This window comes from Panulirus ornatus, chromosome 9, assembly GCF_036320965.1.
Source record: "Panulirus ornatus isolate Po-2019 chromosome 9, ASM3632096v1, whole genome shotgun sequence".
NCBI lineage: Eukaryota > Metazoa > Arthropoda > Malacostraca > Decapoda > Palinuridae > Panulirus > Panulirus ornatus.
In genome coordinates, this window is record NC_092232.1 from 58,101,716 (window position 1) to 58,120,141 (window position 18,426).

An 18,426-nucleotide genomic window follows, 5' to 3' on the forward strand; every position below is an offset into this window, starting at 1 on the left:
TGTATTACAAATATATGAAACATGTCACCAACTCACTGTTTTGTTCATATTTCTTGCTATATTACATCTGTCAGTTTCTAAATGCAATCAACGGATGATTATGGTTGTGTCTACACACTCCCGCCATCTGGCCAACCTTGTACATATGATCATTTAAACTCTGACATTTTAACAAATTGTGTCAAAATGACTCCATGAAACGCGAACTTAAAATTCATCCATTTAACTCCCTCATTCATTAACGAACATTTAAACATCATCATTTGAACGTAAATCTTCCAGCTGCATTATGACAACAAAGTCCTTTTACATACGTCATTAGGTTAGGTTTGGTTAGGTTAGCTTAGGTTAGGTTCGGTTAATCAACCTCGTCAATTAAACACTTTAATACTACCATGCAACAGTGAACTTTTACACACCGTCATATTGCAGCTGTTGTATGAAATGCTTCACATAACTAAAGAATTTTAAAGTGAATTATTTTAACGATATTCTTGGAATTCTGCACTTTAATATGAACCTTTGAATTCTGACTGTAGAGGTACACATGACCTTTAAATTCCACCAGAGCAATGGAAGTCTGTACAATTAATCTAACTCTGCCACTGAACGCGAACTTTTAAATTTAGCTGGGCGGCCTTTTATTCTCTGGCTGCCATTCATACTTTGTCCTTTTAAACTGTGTGTTTATATCGTTCTCATTCACTCTTAATTTCGATCGTCTCTGATATTTCATTCGTAAAATTTGTTCATGTTCCCATATTGCTTTAGTTTAGGTTTATGGTTAAACCTAACGAATCTACAGTGTCTACAGTGACGCAGCCACCTGTATGTTGTACCAGACAACCAGTAATGTATGGTGACTGACGTCTACAGTGACGGAGCCACCTGTATGTTGTACCAGACAACCAGTAATGTATGGTGACTGACGTCTACAGTGACGGAGCCACCTGTATGTTGTACCAGACAACCAGTAATGTATGATGACTGACGTCTACAGTGACGGAGCCACCTGTGTGTTGTACCAGACAACCAGTAATGTATGATGACTGACGTCTACAGTGACGGAGCCACCTGTATGTTGTACCAGACAACAAGTAATGTATGGTGACTGACGTCTACAGTGACGGAGCCACCTGTATGTTGTACCAGACAACCAGTAATGTATGGTGACTTACGTCTACAGTGACGGAGCCACCTGTATGTTGTACCAGACAACCAGTAATGTATGGTGACTGACGTCTACAGTGACGGAGCCACCTGTATGTTGTACCAGACAACCAGTAATGTATGATGACTGACGTCTACAGTGACGGAGCCACCTGTATGTTGTACCAGACAACCAGTAATGTATGGTGACTGACGTCTACAGTGACGGAGCCACCTGTATGTTGTACCAGACAACCAGTAATGTATGGTGACTGACGTCTACAGTGACGGAGCCACCTGTATGTTGTACCAGACAACCAATAATGTATGGTGACTGCCGTCTACAGTGACGGAGCCACCTGTATGTTGTACCAGACAACCAGTAATGTATGGTGACTGACGTCTACAGTGACGGAGCCACCTGTATGTTGTACGAGACAACCAGTAATGTATGGTGACTGACGTCTACAGTGACGGAGCCACCTGTATGTTGTACCAGACAACCAGTAATGTATGATGACTGACGTCTACAGTGACGGAGCCACCTGTGTGTTGTACCAGACAACCAGTAATGTATGATGACTGACGTCTACAGTGACGGAGCCACCTGTATGTTGTACCAGACAACCAGTAATGTATGGTGACTGACGTCTACAGTGACGGAGCCACCTGCATGTTGTACCAGACAACCAGTAATGTATGATGACTGACGTCTACAGTGACGGAGCCACCTGTGTGTTGTACCAGACAACCAGTAATGTATGATGACTGACGTCTACAGTGACGGAGCCACCTGTATGTTGTACCAGACAACCAGTAATGTATGGTGACTGACGTCTACAGTGACGGAGCCACCTGTATGTTGTACCAGACAACCAGTAATGTATGGTGACTGACGTCTACAGTGACGGAGCCACCTGTATGTTGTACCAGACAACCAGTAATGTATGGTGACTCACGTCTACAGTGACGGAGCCACCTGTATGTTGTACCAGACAACCAGTAATGTATGGTGACTGACGTCTACAGTGACGGAGCCACATGTATGTTGTACCAGACAACCAGTAATGTATGGTGACTGACGTCTACAGTGACGGAGCCACCTGTATGTTGTACCAGACAACCAGTAATGTATGGTGACTGACGTCTACAGTGACGGAGCCACCTGTATGTTGTACAGTCGTTGATTAAAGTCTAGACGGTTCGTTGCCGAGCTCACGCCTCTCGCATTCGAATCATGATGGTATCGGAACTCTTGTGAATCATGATGGTATGGGAACTGTTATGAATCATGATGGTATGGGAACCGTTATGAATCATGATGGTATCGGAACCGTTATGAATCATGATGGTATCGGAACCGTTATGAATCATGATGGTATGGGAACCGTTATGAATCATGATGGTATGGGAACCGTTATGAATCATGATGGTATCGGAACCGTTATGAATCATGATGGTATGGGAACCGTTATGAATCATGATGGTATCGGAACCGTTATGAATCATGATGGTATGGGAACTGTTATGAATCATGATGGTATGGGAACCGTTATGAATCATGATGGTATGGGAACCGTTATGAATCATGATGGTATCGGAACTCTTGTGAATCATGATGGTATGGGAACTGTTATGAATCATGATGGTATGGGAACTGTTATGAATCATGATGGTATGGGAACTGTTATGAATCATGATGGTATCGGAACTCTTGTGAATCATGATGGTATGGGAACTGTTATGAATCATGATGGTATCGGAACTCTTGTGAATCATGATGGTATGGGAACTGTTATGAATCATGATGGTATCGGAACTCTTGTGAATCATGATGGTATGGGAACTGTTATGAATCATGATGGTATGGGAACTGTTATGAATCATGATGGTATGGGAACTGTTATGAATCATGATGGTATCGGAACTCTTGTGAATCATGATGGTATGGGAACTGTTATGAATCATGATGGTATGGGAACCGTTATGAATCATGATGGTATGGGAACTGTTATGAATCATGATGGTATGGGAACCGTTATGAATCATGATGGTATGGGAACTGTTATGAATCATGATGGTATGGGAACCGTTATGAATCATGATGGTATCGGAACCGTTATGAATCATGATGGTATCGGAACCGTTATGAATCATGATGGTATGGGAACCGTTGTGAATCATGATGGTATGGGAACCGTTATGAATCATGATGGTATGGGAACCGTTGTGAATCATGATGGTATGGGAACTGTTATGAATCATGATGGTATGGGAACTGTTATGAATCATGATGGTATGGGAACCGTTATGAATCATGATGGTATGGGAACCGTTATGAATCATGATGGTATCGGAACTCTTGTGAATCATGATGGTATGGGAACTGTTATGAATCATGATGGTATGGGAACCGTTATGAATCATGATGGTATGGGAACCGTTATGAATCATGATGGTATCGGAACTCTTGTGAATCATGATGGTATGGGAACTGTTATGAATCATGATGGTATGGGAACCGTTATGAATCATGATGGTATGGGAACCGTTATGAATCATGATGGTATGGGAACCGTTATGAATCATGATGGTATGGGAACCGTTATGAATCATGATGGTATGGGAACCGTTATGAATCATGATGGTATGGGAACCGTTATGAATCATGATGGTATGGGAACCGTTATGAATCATGATGGTATGGGAACCGTTATGAATCATGATGGTATGGGAACCGTTATGAATCATGATGGTATGGGAACCGTTATGAATCATGATGGTATGGGAACCGTTATGAATCATGATGGTATGGGAACCGTTATGAATCATGATGGTATGGGAACCGTTATGAATCATGATGGTATGGGAACCGTTATGAATCATGATGGTATGGGAACCGTTATGAATCATGATGGTATGGGAACCGTTATGAATCATGATGGTATGGGAACCGTTATGAATCATGATGGTATGGGAACCGTTATGAATCATGATGGTATGGGAACCGTTATGAATCATGATGGTATGGGAACCGTTATGAATCATGATGGTATGGGAACCGTTATGAATCATGATGGTATGGGAACCGTTATGAATCATGATGGTATGGGAACCGTTATGAATCATGATGGTATGGGAACCGTTATGAATCATGATGGTATGGGAACCGTTATGAATCATGATGGTATGGGAACCGTTATGAATCATGATGGTATGGGAACCGTTATGAATCATGATGGTATGGGAACCGTTATGAATCATGATGGTATGGGAACCGTTATGAATCATGATGGTATGGGAACCGTTATGAATCATGATGGTATGGGAACCGTTATGAATCATGATGGTATGGGAACCGTTATGAATCATGATGGTATGGGAACCGTTATGAATCATGATGGTATGGGAACCGTTATGAATCATGATGGTATGGGAACCGTTATGAATCATGATGGTATGGGAACCGTTATGAATCATGATGGTATGGGAACCGTTATGAATCATGATGGTATGGGAACCTGTTATGAATCATGATGGTATGGGAACCGTTATGAATCATGATGGTATGGGAACCGTTATGAATCATGATGGTATGGAACCGTTATGAATCATGATGGTATGGGAACCGTTATGAATCATGATGGTATCGGAACCGTTATGAATCATGATGGTATGGGAACCGTTATGAATCATGATGGTATGGGAACCGTTATGAATCATGATGGTATGGGAACCGTTATGAATCATGATGGTATGGGAACCGTTATGAATCATGATGGTATGGGAACCGTTATGAATCATGATGGTATCGGAACCGTTATGAATCATGATGGTATCGGAACCGTTGTGAATCATGATGGTATGGGAACCGTTATGAATCATGATGGTATGGGAACTGTTATGAATCATGATGGTATGGGAACCGTTATGAATCATGATGGTATGGGAACCGTTATGAATCATGATGGTATGGGAACCGTTATGAATCATGATGGTATCGGAACCGTTATGAATCATGATGGTATGGGAACCGTTGTGAATCATGATGGTATGGGAACCGTTATGAATCATGATGGTATCGGAACCGTTATGAATCATGATGGTATGGGAACTGTTATGAATCATGATGGTATGGGAACCGTTGTGAATCATGATGGTATGGGAACCGTTATGAATCATGATGGTATCGGAACCGTTATGAATCATGATGGTATGGGAACTGTTATGAATCATGATGGTATGGGAACCGTTGTGAATCATGATGGTATGGGAACCGTTATGAATCATGATGGTATGGGAACCGTTATGAATCATGATGGTATGGGAACCGTTATGAATCATGATGGTATGGGAACCGTTATGAATCATGATGGTATGGGAACCGTTATGAATCATGATGGTATGGGAACCGTTATGAATCATGATGGTATGGGAACTGTTATGAATCATGATGGTATGGGAACCGTTATGAATCATGATGGTATGGGAACTGTTATGAATCATGATGGTATGGGAACCGTTATGAATCATGATGGTATGGGAACCGTTATGAATCATGATGGTATGGGAACCGTTATGAATCATGATGGTATGGGAACCGTTATGAATCATGATGGTATGGGAACCGTTGTGAATCTCGTACCTATGATTCATAGTGAGTGAACCCAGGTGCCTTGGTGTGGTAACATAGCTGTTCTGGTGAGGGTGGAGGTGGCGGCTACGGACTTACCAGTGAGTTATCATCCATGGCATCATTTTGGACGGGTTTAATGACGTTCAGTCACAACTGCCACACTTGTTTGGTGATTAACACTCATTTAGATCACGATTTTGGGTTGTTTCCAGCCTATCTATTTTCCAGATTATATTGTTATAATGGCCACTACCTGGACACAGAGTGTCACATAATGAAATAATTGTTAAGGGTTAGATTAAGAACAGAGAAACTTGGCAACTTGAGCTTGAACAGTTATGTGCTACCCTGCCGCCCGCAGTCATGTTGGCAACGCTGGTCACTTGTGATGGCTTAGTCCCGGCGACTCCACTTCCCCCCTGGCCGGCTGGGGGCGCTCCAATCTGGACTTTTTTTCGCTCTGGTTATTTCTTTTTGTCTCCTACTTGTTATCTTAAATAATCAACATAATGTAGATGTTCACCGCAATATAATGATACTGTGTACGCACTGATATAAAACTGATACAGTATTGATTTAAATTTTAACGACAAAATTGGCTGTCAAAATAGCAACAACCAATGAGGTGTGCGTGTCAGGTAGCCGGCCTGGAGGGAAGTGGAGTGGGCCGGTTATGGTAGTAGTGTTGCCAACATGACTGCGGTATAGCTATAGGTAATGATAGACTTTACGTTTGTCTTACACAACAACACAGAGCCGGGCCCCCGGGGAACTGAGTGAGTCTTTACCTTTCCAAGGTTTCTGGGAATCGAGACTAAACACTGGAGACTGAGTTTATATCCCTCATACATCAGTATTATAAGGATCCGTTATACTGCTTCCAGCAATTAGAGAGAGAGAGAGAGAGAGAGAGAGAGAGAGAGAGAGAGAGAGAGAGAGAGAGAGAGAGAGAGACTGATGGTGTTGTGTGATGTAGAATAACCATACAGGGTGGACAGGAACATTAGTTTATTGCAGTAACATGACAAATTAACCTTAATTACATTTAATGTGACCTTCATCCCCCAGCCACGGCCATCAACAACTTGGTGAATCCTTGTGGCAACACAATGGACGAAGTTTGTGCATAAAGAGAAGAATGACACAACAATACCAGGCATTAGAAGCCTGCCATATGTAGGATAACCAGACTTACATTCTCTCGAAGGCCACACAATGAGGGCTCATGTGATACAGGTTTAGAAAAGCAGGTTTGTTGATTGATACAGACCAGACCTTAGATTTTAGCCTGACAACAATGAACCTTTATTACCATGAATTTCCATATGACAACAAACAAACAGAGAAAAAAAGATCAATACCTGGCCATAGATATGTCTCAAGATATCTTGCTATATATAAAGACTGTAAAGATCAATATATGACTATAGATGTGTCTCAATATATCTTGCTATATGTAAAGACTGTAAAGATCAATATCTGACCATAGATATGTCTCAAGATATCTTGCTATATATAAAGACTGTAAAGATCAATATATGACTATAGATGTGTCTCAAGATATCTTGCTATATGTAAAGACTGTAAAGATCAATATCTGACCATAGATATGTCTCAAGATATCTTGCTATATATAAAGACTGTAAAGATCAATATCTGACCATAGATATGTCTCAAGATATCTTGCTATATATAAAGACTGTAAAGATCAATATCTGACCATAGATATGTCTCAAGATATCTTGCTATATATAAAGACTGTAAAGATCAATATATGACCATAGATATGTCTCAAGATATCTTGCTATATATAAAGACTGTAAAGATCAATATCTGACCATAGATATGTCTCAAGATATCTTGCTATATATAAAGACTGTAAAGATCAATACATGACTATAGATGTGTCTCAATATATCTTGCTATATGTAAAGACTGTAAAGATCAATATCTGACCATAGATATGTCTCAAGATATCTTGCTATATATAAAGACTGTAAAGATCAATATATGACCATAGATATGTCTCAAGATATCTTGCTATATATAAAGACTGTAAAGATCAATATCTGACCATAGATATGTCTCAAGATATCTTGCTATATATAAAGACTGTAAAGATCAATATCTGACCATAGATATGTCTCAAGATATCTTGCTATATATAAAGACTGTAAAGATCAATATATGACCATAGATGTGTCTCAAGATATCTTGCTATATATAAAGACTGTAAAGATCAATATATGACCATAGATATGTCTCAAGATATCTTGCTATATATAAAGACTGTAAAGATCAATATCTGACCATAGATATGTCTCAAGATATCTTGCTATATATAAAGACTGTAAAGATCAATATATGACCATAGATATGTCTCAAGATATCTTGCTATATATAAAGACTGTAAAGATCAATATATGACCATAGATATGTCTCAAGATATCTTGCTATATATAAAGACTGTAGAGATCAATATCTGACCATAGATATGTCTCAAGATATCTTGCTATATATAAAGACTGTAAAGATCAATATATGACTATAGATGTGTCTCAATATATCTTGCTATATGTAAAGACTTTAAAGATCAATATCTGACCATAGATATGTCTCAAGATATCTTGCTATATATAAAGACTGTAAAGATCAATATATGACCATAGATATGTCTCAAGATATCTTGCTATATATAAAGACTGTAAAGATCAATATCTGACCATAGATATGTCTCAAGATATCTTGCTATATATAAAGACTGTAAAGATCAATATCTGGCCATAGATGTGTCTCAAGATATCTTGCTATATATAAAGACTGTAAAGATCAATATCTGACCATAGATATGTCTCAAGATATCTTGTTATATATAAAGACTGTAAAGAGAATCAGAGATAAAACAGAAGTAATGAAAAGTAGATTACTTGTGTTGATGGTAAGGACAAGTAGAGACTTCATGACAACATGATGAAGGTACTGTAACAACCAATGATTTCTAATATTTTTATGATTAAATAAAACTAATATGTATTTGTCTTAGTTAACTTGGTTGACTACTGGGGTTGACTTATAAATTTTGCACATTTATATCAGTCAGAGTTAACCAAACCTCTGCTGGACCATTGTGGTGTGTAGGAAGCAATTTCTTGCCCATCCAAAACATTAATGATGAAGAGGTAGTTCTTGGCTATTATAGTGAACAACTGAAAATAATGGGAAGTCACTTGTTCAAGCAGGAGTCTGGCATCTACGTCAGGTACTCAGTATAAATCATCATTGATTTTAATCTTTACACACATATTTACAATCAATTATGATTATTTCATTTTGCGTAGGTCATGAAAAATCCATGTTTCCACCATATTGTTCAGATGTGACTGTTGCTCTGCTGTTATAAGAACTGCCTCACATATGCACAAGTGGAGTGAGTGGATGATATCTGGACGTCACAGAGAATTTAAGGATAATACACAAAACTATTCTTCCATCATCTTCATCTGAAATCTAACACTGAAGCCAAGTACTTTGTGGGAAACACATTATGACGGATCTTCTGTTATTTGTTTAGCTTCTTCTTTCCTTCTCTTTCCCTTTCCATCTTCCTTTGTGTCTTTTCTGACCCCTGATACATCTTCATTATTCACAGTCTCTCTCTCTCTCTCTCTCTCTCTCTCTCTCTCTCTCTCTCTCTCTCTCTCTCTCTCTCTCTCTCTCTCTCTCTCTCTCTCTCTCTCTCTCTCCACTTCTCATATAACATGACAAGACGTAACTCACACATTAGTTCTTCATAACTCTGGATTTTCCAGCAGTGATCGCTAGCTACGTGTTATCTCTGCTGCATTCTGGTCAAATCTTGCCAACACTCGTCAGCCTCAAGACGAAACACAATTAAACCTTTATTAATCATCGTTAAAGGAAGTGAAAACTCGACCTACACCTAGGAAAATCACTGACTAATATTCATTTTATCAAGCCTCAGTTGCCATACTCAGGTGTCTCCAGCTCCTGCCTCAGTTGCCATATCCAGATGTGTCGGCTGCTGCATCAGTTGCCATATCCAGGTGTGTCAGCTGCTGCCTCAGTTGGCAGGTGTTCTCAGCAGATGAGGTCACGCCGGAGAGAGACTGAGCCAAGACAATTTAGGAATGTTGTGTTTACTACAAAGCAACATGAAGCACTTCTGTAGAACTCAAGCTACCAAGGTTAGTCATCATTCATATTTTCCTTATTGCATCAACATAATTATACATTTTTGCTAAAACCTTTTATGGATATTGTATTATATTTTCATACCACATGTCTAAGTGCTACGTAATAGGTGACTGTTATTAATTATACAATTAAATAATAACTGTTTATGACATAATATCAATATAAGGTACTTACTTAACATACAGAACTAACATACACTTTATATTTTTGGATAAGTGTGTTATTGTCATTTCCAATTTGATGTGCAATCATTTCGTCCAGTATATACAACCTGGGGTTATGTTCTCCAGCAGTCATACACGGACGGTGGTGTGATGTGTGGCTTCACGTGTCTGGTTGCTGCACACACAACATGGCCAATCCTTCTGCATGTCTTCTGCTGGTATTTGTATATCTATAAAGACAGTCTTAATGGTGCTGGACTTAGGCGTAATAATCATAGCTAGGCTCCCGTTACTATATGTATTCCTTTTATAATAAACAAAATAAGAAATATAGGAGAATGTTCGTGACCGGTGTTGGGAGGAGACCATATACTGTTCATCAGCCTTACTTATACAAGAGGTGTGGGAGTGGGTCGTCAACACAGCTCAGTAAGACACCAACAGTGGCAGTTAATTGTCAGAAGCGTTTCAAGTGAGCAGTTGCAAGGTGTGGTAATGGTGGTCAGGCGGGCTGTTCCTTGTAGCTCGCTAGTTAGCCCAGAGTTGAACGAGGCGGAGCTCAGTAGTGTACCTTTGTCGTGTGTAATGACTGGATCATCTCTGCCACGTGAAGCAATCTACTAATCAATAGTTATGGAGTCAGGATTCATATATGACAACAAATAGTTAGATAGATTGTTGTTGTTAGATTGGGTAGGTGTCCGCCTGACATGGGCCCTTGTCTTACGACAGCCCGTTCTTAGAGGTCTGTTTACTCTACAGTTATGTTATTGTTAGAGTCACCAGCAGGTCTCCTCGTAGCAGTTATCTACTGTCGTTGTCACACTAGTGAGGTCTTCACCTACCTGTTGTTTGTTGTCGTTGTTAGATTTTCTAGGTTTACGTCCTACATCTAGAGTGTGGACGGCCCCTTCTCTGATCTAGTTTAACAGGTCATTTCTTGTTTACAGATTCGTCAGGTCCTTGCCTGGCTCGGGCCCTCATCATACGGGCTCTGTAACACGTATGTTTTATTATCTCTGAATTTACAGCTATCAACAAGTAAAGTTCGTTAACCAGAATGTGTACCGTACGGAAACGCAAACAAATAACAAAATTTCCAACATGATAACATGTTTGACCATCAGCAGGTAAGGTCATCAAGCCGCACCATACATACGTCAGACAGTAACATCAGTTGTATAACAGGATGTATATATGTTGTTGGATTTAAGGGCTATCAGCATGTGGTCATGAAGCCAGAATGTGAACCATAAGTTCAACATAAAATGATGGTCCAGGTCCAGCAGGTAGCTGCATATAAAGCTATGAATGTCTGTCTTGATTACTGACTACGTAGAGGGAAGGGTTTGGGTAGGAAAGGAATTCGGGAGGAGTATTTTGAGGGGTTCTCGGGAGTGTGATGAGTAGGGACACAAAAATAGTCCTTCTCAGGAGGAGGGTAACAGGTCCCGAGGCTCAGCCCAGGTGATGGTGTGAGCAGTACACACATCACCAGCACACCTTTGATGGCGCTCCTACACCTTCGTGGCTGCTGCACTCCACACAGGAGCAGGGGATGATGGCACATATCTATGAAGCGAAAAGGTTTTCGATGAGACTGTGCTATTTCTTCCCTTCCCTGGTCGATGATACAGTCTTTCCCGAAGGTTACTTGTCATTCCTGGTGTAACGACTTATGGGTTGAGTCCGGTAACACCTTTTGAATAATAGTATGGAACAGAGTGGAGTGACCAAGATGAACAGCGTGTTCTGCACTTCAACTGATTAATTATATGATAAGAATTAAGAGAATTACACACCATAAATGTCACTTGCAAGGATCAAGCCAGAGATGAAGCATAGATAACTAGAAGGGTTAAGGAAACAAAAATTGTAAAATACCTTTACCCGGGATGAGTAGCACCTGTGGCAATGGACACACCTTCGTAATGCTTGATCACTTACAAGCGACAAACTATGATACGTAAACCTTAGGTACTGTTCGTCAGGAGAACAATTTACAAATATTCATAAAAGACATATATATGTTAGATATATCTTTATCCGAGACGTGTAACACTTGTGTGGATAGACACAGCTTTGTAATGCATGATCCATTACACGAAATGAACTTCACAAACGAAGAGTTATACAACGCGTCGTTGAAGAACATTAATCAAATACCTATACAGAATTTTTATGTTACGTAAAAGATATTTCTTGATAGTAGTAAACACAAGAAATGGTGACGAAAGAAAAGGGATGTAGAGGTAAATATTTTGTTAAAAAATGAATTGCTCCTGCCTTAAACTAGCTCCTTGCAATGGATTTTGTTTTAGATACCCACAATAAGATATATTGTGTGATTAATCACTATAAATGTTTATGTTTAACAGATCTTTTATTTCTTATAGTACTTCACTGATTCAGGTTTAAGAACCTTGGTTCTGAACAACCATTATAATGCAACACCATACATATTTATCATAAATAAATCATTTATCACAATAACCATTATGTTTGTACCAGATTCTTTAAGTCCTCAATCACGTTTGTTAATATATAAGGAATTTCTCCGCCACATTTCAATACATAACATATATCTACAGGTGTGGAAATATATGTATATGTTTTTATAAATTTTTCTTTTGCTTCTATAATTAAGGTGTAAGATATCCTTCTGAAGAGAATACTAGATAATATTATAGGTTATGTGCGTGTGTGTGTGTGTGTGTGTGTGTGTGTGTGTGTGTGTGTGTGTGTGAGCGCACATAGGAGTGAAAACATATTTTACACTTACAAGGTTAAGAGACGGGGCAACACGAGTGTACAAATCCTTCCTCAAAAGACTCACGTGATAATGATTAAAGTAGTATACACACACACACACACACACACACACACACACACACACACACACACACACACACACACACACGCACAAACACACACACACACACACCCACACACACACACACACACACACACACACACACACACACACACACACACATACACACACAGAGCGGCGCTTTCAATTTTTGATGTAGATTGATTTCCCATCTTAGTTTCGTCTACGGAATTCTACATCTTCAGTTCAGCACACCATTGTGGTAATGAAGGGAAAGTCACCACATTCATAAGCCGAGTGCAGGTAGCTTATCCCACCTCGTTAGAGAGAAAACTTACCTGTATTTGAATTAATGAACGGGCACAGAGAAGACTAAATTTTATCACACATTTATTATACAACTATATAATTCATATTATATACATTACCACATTTCCTGCACTTTCCATCACAAATTTGCTGAGGTCATAACCTTGTACTTACCATTACCTTACAACCTTAAGGATTGTGGTCTACAACACCTCTAGATTGATGGAGAAAACGAAAAGTTTCGTTTTACTATTAAGACCACAGAAATGCGGTAATTCCACTTCACTACCACTAACTACTAGTTATTTTACTTGTTGATTTTCACGGCTAAGATTTTCATCCTCTGAGCGAAGCCATACAATAATCGTCCTTATCTACTCTGAGCATTGGATAGCCTCCTGATGATCAAGATTGCTGTTTTGGTTGTCCGTTTCCCTTGTTACTGGTGCGCCTCACTGCACACCTTACATGAGTGCCTTCCACAGTATTAGGGACAGCTGCTGGGCCTCACTGTAGCTACTTCTGGGACGGTTGCCAATCTTCCTCGTATTCCCTCATGACCACAGCGCCAAACCGACTCCCGCCATCAGGCCGAAACGCACAAACATTTCTGACAAAATTGAGACAACCGCTTTCGCGTCAGTTTTGACACCAAGTGAATTTATACGACAATTACGTTCAAGATGCTTGGTTTTTCGTTCATGGATTGAACAGAAGCAACCAACGATGGTTGCTACTGCCCAATCCATGAAGTCCCCCCCACCACGGAAAGGTAACCAAGCTTCGGGGGGGGATGGGTGTTTACCCTGACGCCAACGGAGAAACTCAATATTATTGGAGAGATCTTTTCCTCGGTAAAGAAAGTGTAGCCGGACTCCGCCCTCATGAGGTTACTGCACGACAGCAAAGATCACCCTTTGGTAGGCTGTGCTATAGGCAGCACAGCTCCGTCAAAGATCTCACTCCATAAGTGAACTTATATAGATTCCTTTTTTAACATTTTGTCTTGTCTATAAGGAACTCATCAGTTCTTCTCCAGTGAAAGCAAAAAATCATCGAGAAATTCATTTGCTTCCTTAATATCAGGATCTTGTGGCTCTGTGTGGGGGACGGGGCTGGTGGGCTGTGTGTCTGGCTGTGTCTGGAGAGCGGGGCTGGTGGTCTCTGTGACTGGCTGTGTCTGGGGAGCGGGGCTGGTGGTCTCTGTGACTTGCTGTGTCTGGGAAGCGGGGCTGGTGATCTCTGTGATTGGCTGTGTCTGGGAAGCAGGGCTGGTGGTCTCTGTGACTTGCTGTTTCTGGGAAGCGGGGCTGGTGGTCTCTGTGACTTGCTGTGTCTGGGAAGCGGGGCTGGTGGTCTCTGTGGCTGGCTGTGTCTGGAGATCAGGGGAAGTCTTGGGCATAAATTTCAATATACTGTGAGCGATATCGTCTCTCAACCGATTCCTCTCGATCTTCTCTTGCACGGCCTTCATGATACGTTTGGGCGGCTTTCTCCATTTTCTTTGCATTTCAGTTGGTGATCCTGCGCCATCGAGCCACATGATACCAGAATAGTATCGTTCCTGTTTCCCAACGGGTCCAATCTTGGTGTCACACATGATGCCGAGTGAACCCAAATGGCGGCCGATGTTTACGTTGGAAGCCACGGGCTCGTTATGTATCTTGCAGTAACTTTCATACCGTTGCTGCAGCTCTTTCCTGCTGATAAGGTACCGCTTCATAGTAATAGTCTTTCCCTTCATTTGAACGAAGGTATTCATGAAACTAACAAAGGAAGCCTTTCCTTTGTAATCCCGTTTGTAGTAACAGAAAGCCATTGAAGACGTGGACTGGGTCAGGCGAAGTTACACAGACTAACAAGATCAGTGGTTCTGTATCAGCACTGAACTCGAGATACGTCAGAACGACAATTTCAACCCAGGGCTGGAGGGCCAATTGATGATATTCTCACGTCTTGCTCAACCAAGTAACCTCGGTTAGACCTTGCTTATATTCAAATATAGTAAAGCTAATATAGTGAAGCTTGATGATTCTATTCATATGTAAGTTGCAATGTAGTTTGTATATATATATATATACATATATATATATATATATATATATATATATATATATATATATATATATATATATATATATATATATATATATATATATATATATATATATATATATATATTTTCAATAATGGATGGAACTTGGCTCCTAAGGTGATTTTGTTGTTGGAGTGGGACCTCCAGCCATTCTGTCCACCTTTTCCCTTTCTAGACATGTGGTGGTGCATTGGGTAGTGTGGCAACCTTCGTCTTCATCTTTTTGGGTGCAGGCTTGCAAACCTCGTGGAGTAGTTGTGGGGTTTGCTTCTTTGCTGCACCCGACATAGCCATCTGGGCGTAGCTATCTACCCGGGCTGGTGGGTCAGCCACCATAGCTACACGCTCACTCGGTACCTGGGCTGGTGGACGAGCAGCCTTCCTTTCTTCCATGGCTACAGTCTGCCTAACGACCTGGGGTTGTGGAGCAGCCATCCTTACTACCACCCAGGTTGGTTGGGCAGCCTTCTTTCGTTTCTTTGCTACACCCTTCTGGTTGGGCTGGTTGGGCAACCTTCTTTTTCCTCTTCTTCGATACAACCTGCCAACCGAATTCGTCTGCTGGTGGGTCCGTTTCTTTCATGGATACAACCTCTGTAGCCACTTGGGCTGGCCGGTCAACCTTCGGTTGTATGTAAAAGTATATATATAGAATAATGTGGTTATCATCAGCAGCCAGAGGCCATTCCTCCCTCCTTGCCTGCAGAGTTCTTGATTTTCTGGAAAGTTCTACGAGATTCTGGTAAGATAAATACCATTGAGAGGACGTTGTTAGGGGACAGTCAGGTTCAGTCTAGAGTTGGTTGTGGGATGGTTCTTTTACTGTGTCGTATCAGCCAGATGGGTATTTCTTTTCCTGATTTTCGTTAAAGTTTCTATTTTCTAGAGGCATAATGTAGAACACTATTTTCCCTGAGTTTATCAGTTTTGTTGTTATAATTTCATTATCATCATCAGTCTCATTATTGTTGACTTTCAGATATTTAATGTTATCTTCGTGTTTCCCGTGGAATCGTCTGACATCTTGGTACAAGACTTTCTGGTCACAATATTTCTGCACTGGGGAGTTGATCGTATTCTTTTATTGCAGGTTTTGTTATTATCTTGCTTTACATTAAGGTCTACTGGAGGTTTTCCCAATGCTGGTTGAACATATGTCCAGCAACAGGAGATAGCGTAAGATACAGTATTGATGAAACTTATCTATCTATATACCTATCTAGGTATCGCTCTATCAATCTATCAATCAAACTATCTATCTATCTATCTATCTATCTTTATCTGAAAGTCAACAATAATGAAATCATTGATATATGAAGTATAACAATGTCCTCTCAATGGCAATTATCTCACCAGAATCTTCTAGAACCTTCCAGAAAACTATGAACTCTGCAGGCAAGGAGGGAGGAATGGTCTCCGGCTATTGATAAAACCATATTATTCCATATATATGTTTATATATACATATTTATGTATATATATGAATGTATATATAACGTACAGAATAATGCGGCCATCATCAGTATCGAAGAAAACTGAAAAGATGAGGTCCCACCGAGATTCGAACTCGGATTGCTGGATCCAAAGTCCAGAGTGCTAACCCTTACACCATGGGACCTGATAAGAAAAGATGTGATTTCATCTAAATGTTTTACATATAATCAACCAGAGGCCATTCCTCCCTCCCTGCCTGCAGGGTTCAAGGTTTTCTAGAAGGTTCTCGAAGATTCTGGTAAGATCATTACCTTTGAGAGGTCGTCGTTAGATGACAGTCAGGTTCACTCTATGGTTGGTGTTTGTAGTTGGTTGTCCGAGGATGTTGTTATACTTGATCAATTTTGTAATTGTTGACTTTCAGGTAGGAAGTACTCATTTACGATGCATCCTTGTACTCACAACAACCTTATGAGTCACTTCAAGATTTATCTTCACTACAACTTTATCTTCACTACACTATTAAGGTTGAAGTCAATGGTCACATTCACTACAATCTCAACACGACTGGTCTTATACCTAACCCATATTATCACTACATCCATGTACATGTATTTCTTGCAGAATAACGCAGATATCAATGATTTCTGTGAAAGTTGACATATACAGCCTTACGTATCTATCGATCTGTCTAATATCTGTTTTTTACCTATCTATCTATCTATCTATCTATCTATCTATCTATCTATCTATCTTTCTAAATCAGAAAGTCAACAACAATATCATTAATGATACGTATAACTACGTCCTCTCAATGGCAGTTCCTACCCAGAATCTTCGAGAACCTTCTAGAAAACCTTGAACCCTGCAGGCAGGGAGGGAGGAATGGCCTCTGGTTGATTATATGTAAAACATTTAGATGAAATCACATCTTTTCTTATCAGGTCCCATGGTGTAAGGGTTAGCACTCTCGACTCTAAATCCAGCAATCCGAGTTCGAATCTCGTTGGCACCTCACCTTTTCAGTTTTCTTAGAAACTGATGATGGAACTGAGCCATATAGTTGACCTTCGATGGACATATATTTCTTACGGCCCACCATTTTATTTAAGTATGAAGATCTCACGGCAGAGAGGAAACGTGTGATATTCAAAATCAAAAGCCGCAATTGCCCTCATGGTAATGGTCGACATGTTTGCAGACAGATGACACAGACATGTGAGAAGTTAGACAAATATGGACGTTCCTGGTTGCTGTATAGCCTAGGTTTATTATCACCTGTAATGAAGGAGAAATGTTGCACATTATTCCACACCTTTTTATTTAGGCTAGGTTAGGCTAGGATGAATAGGGTCCATAACGTAACAGAGCTGGGAAATGCATCATATCGGATCTGTATTTGTGCAAAATGGCGCAAGTTTGTGGAAGTGATTTACGCAATGCCGGAGAGAATCCACCTCCACCAGAAATAATGTCTCAGACCATACAATATCTGCTGTTGGACGAGCAGGGGACATTAGACCAATATATTCCTGTAGTTTACTGCTCTTCCCAAACACGCAGCAAGACATTCGTAAAAGCGTTAAACTGA

At 40.2% G+C, this 18,426-nt stretch overlaps 1 non-coding gene across 1 annotated transcript; it reads right to left on the reverse strand.

Annotated features, from left to right (window-relative positions):
- Nucleotides 1–16,947: 16,947 nt before the first annotated feature.
- On the reverse strand, nt 16,948–17,019 carry TRNAQ-UUG (transfer RNA glutamine (anticodon UUG)). Its single transcript has one exon. It is a non-coding gene; the product is annotated as a tRNA-Gln (tRNA).
- Nucleotides 17,020–18,426: the final 1,407 nt, after the last annotated feature.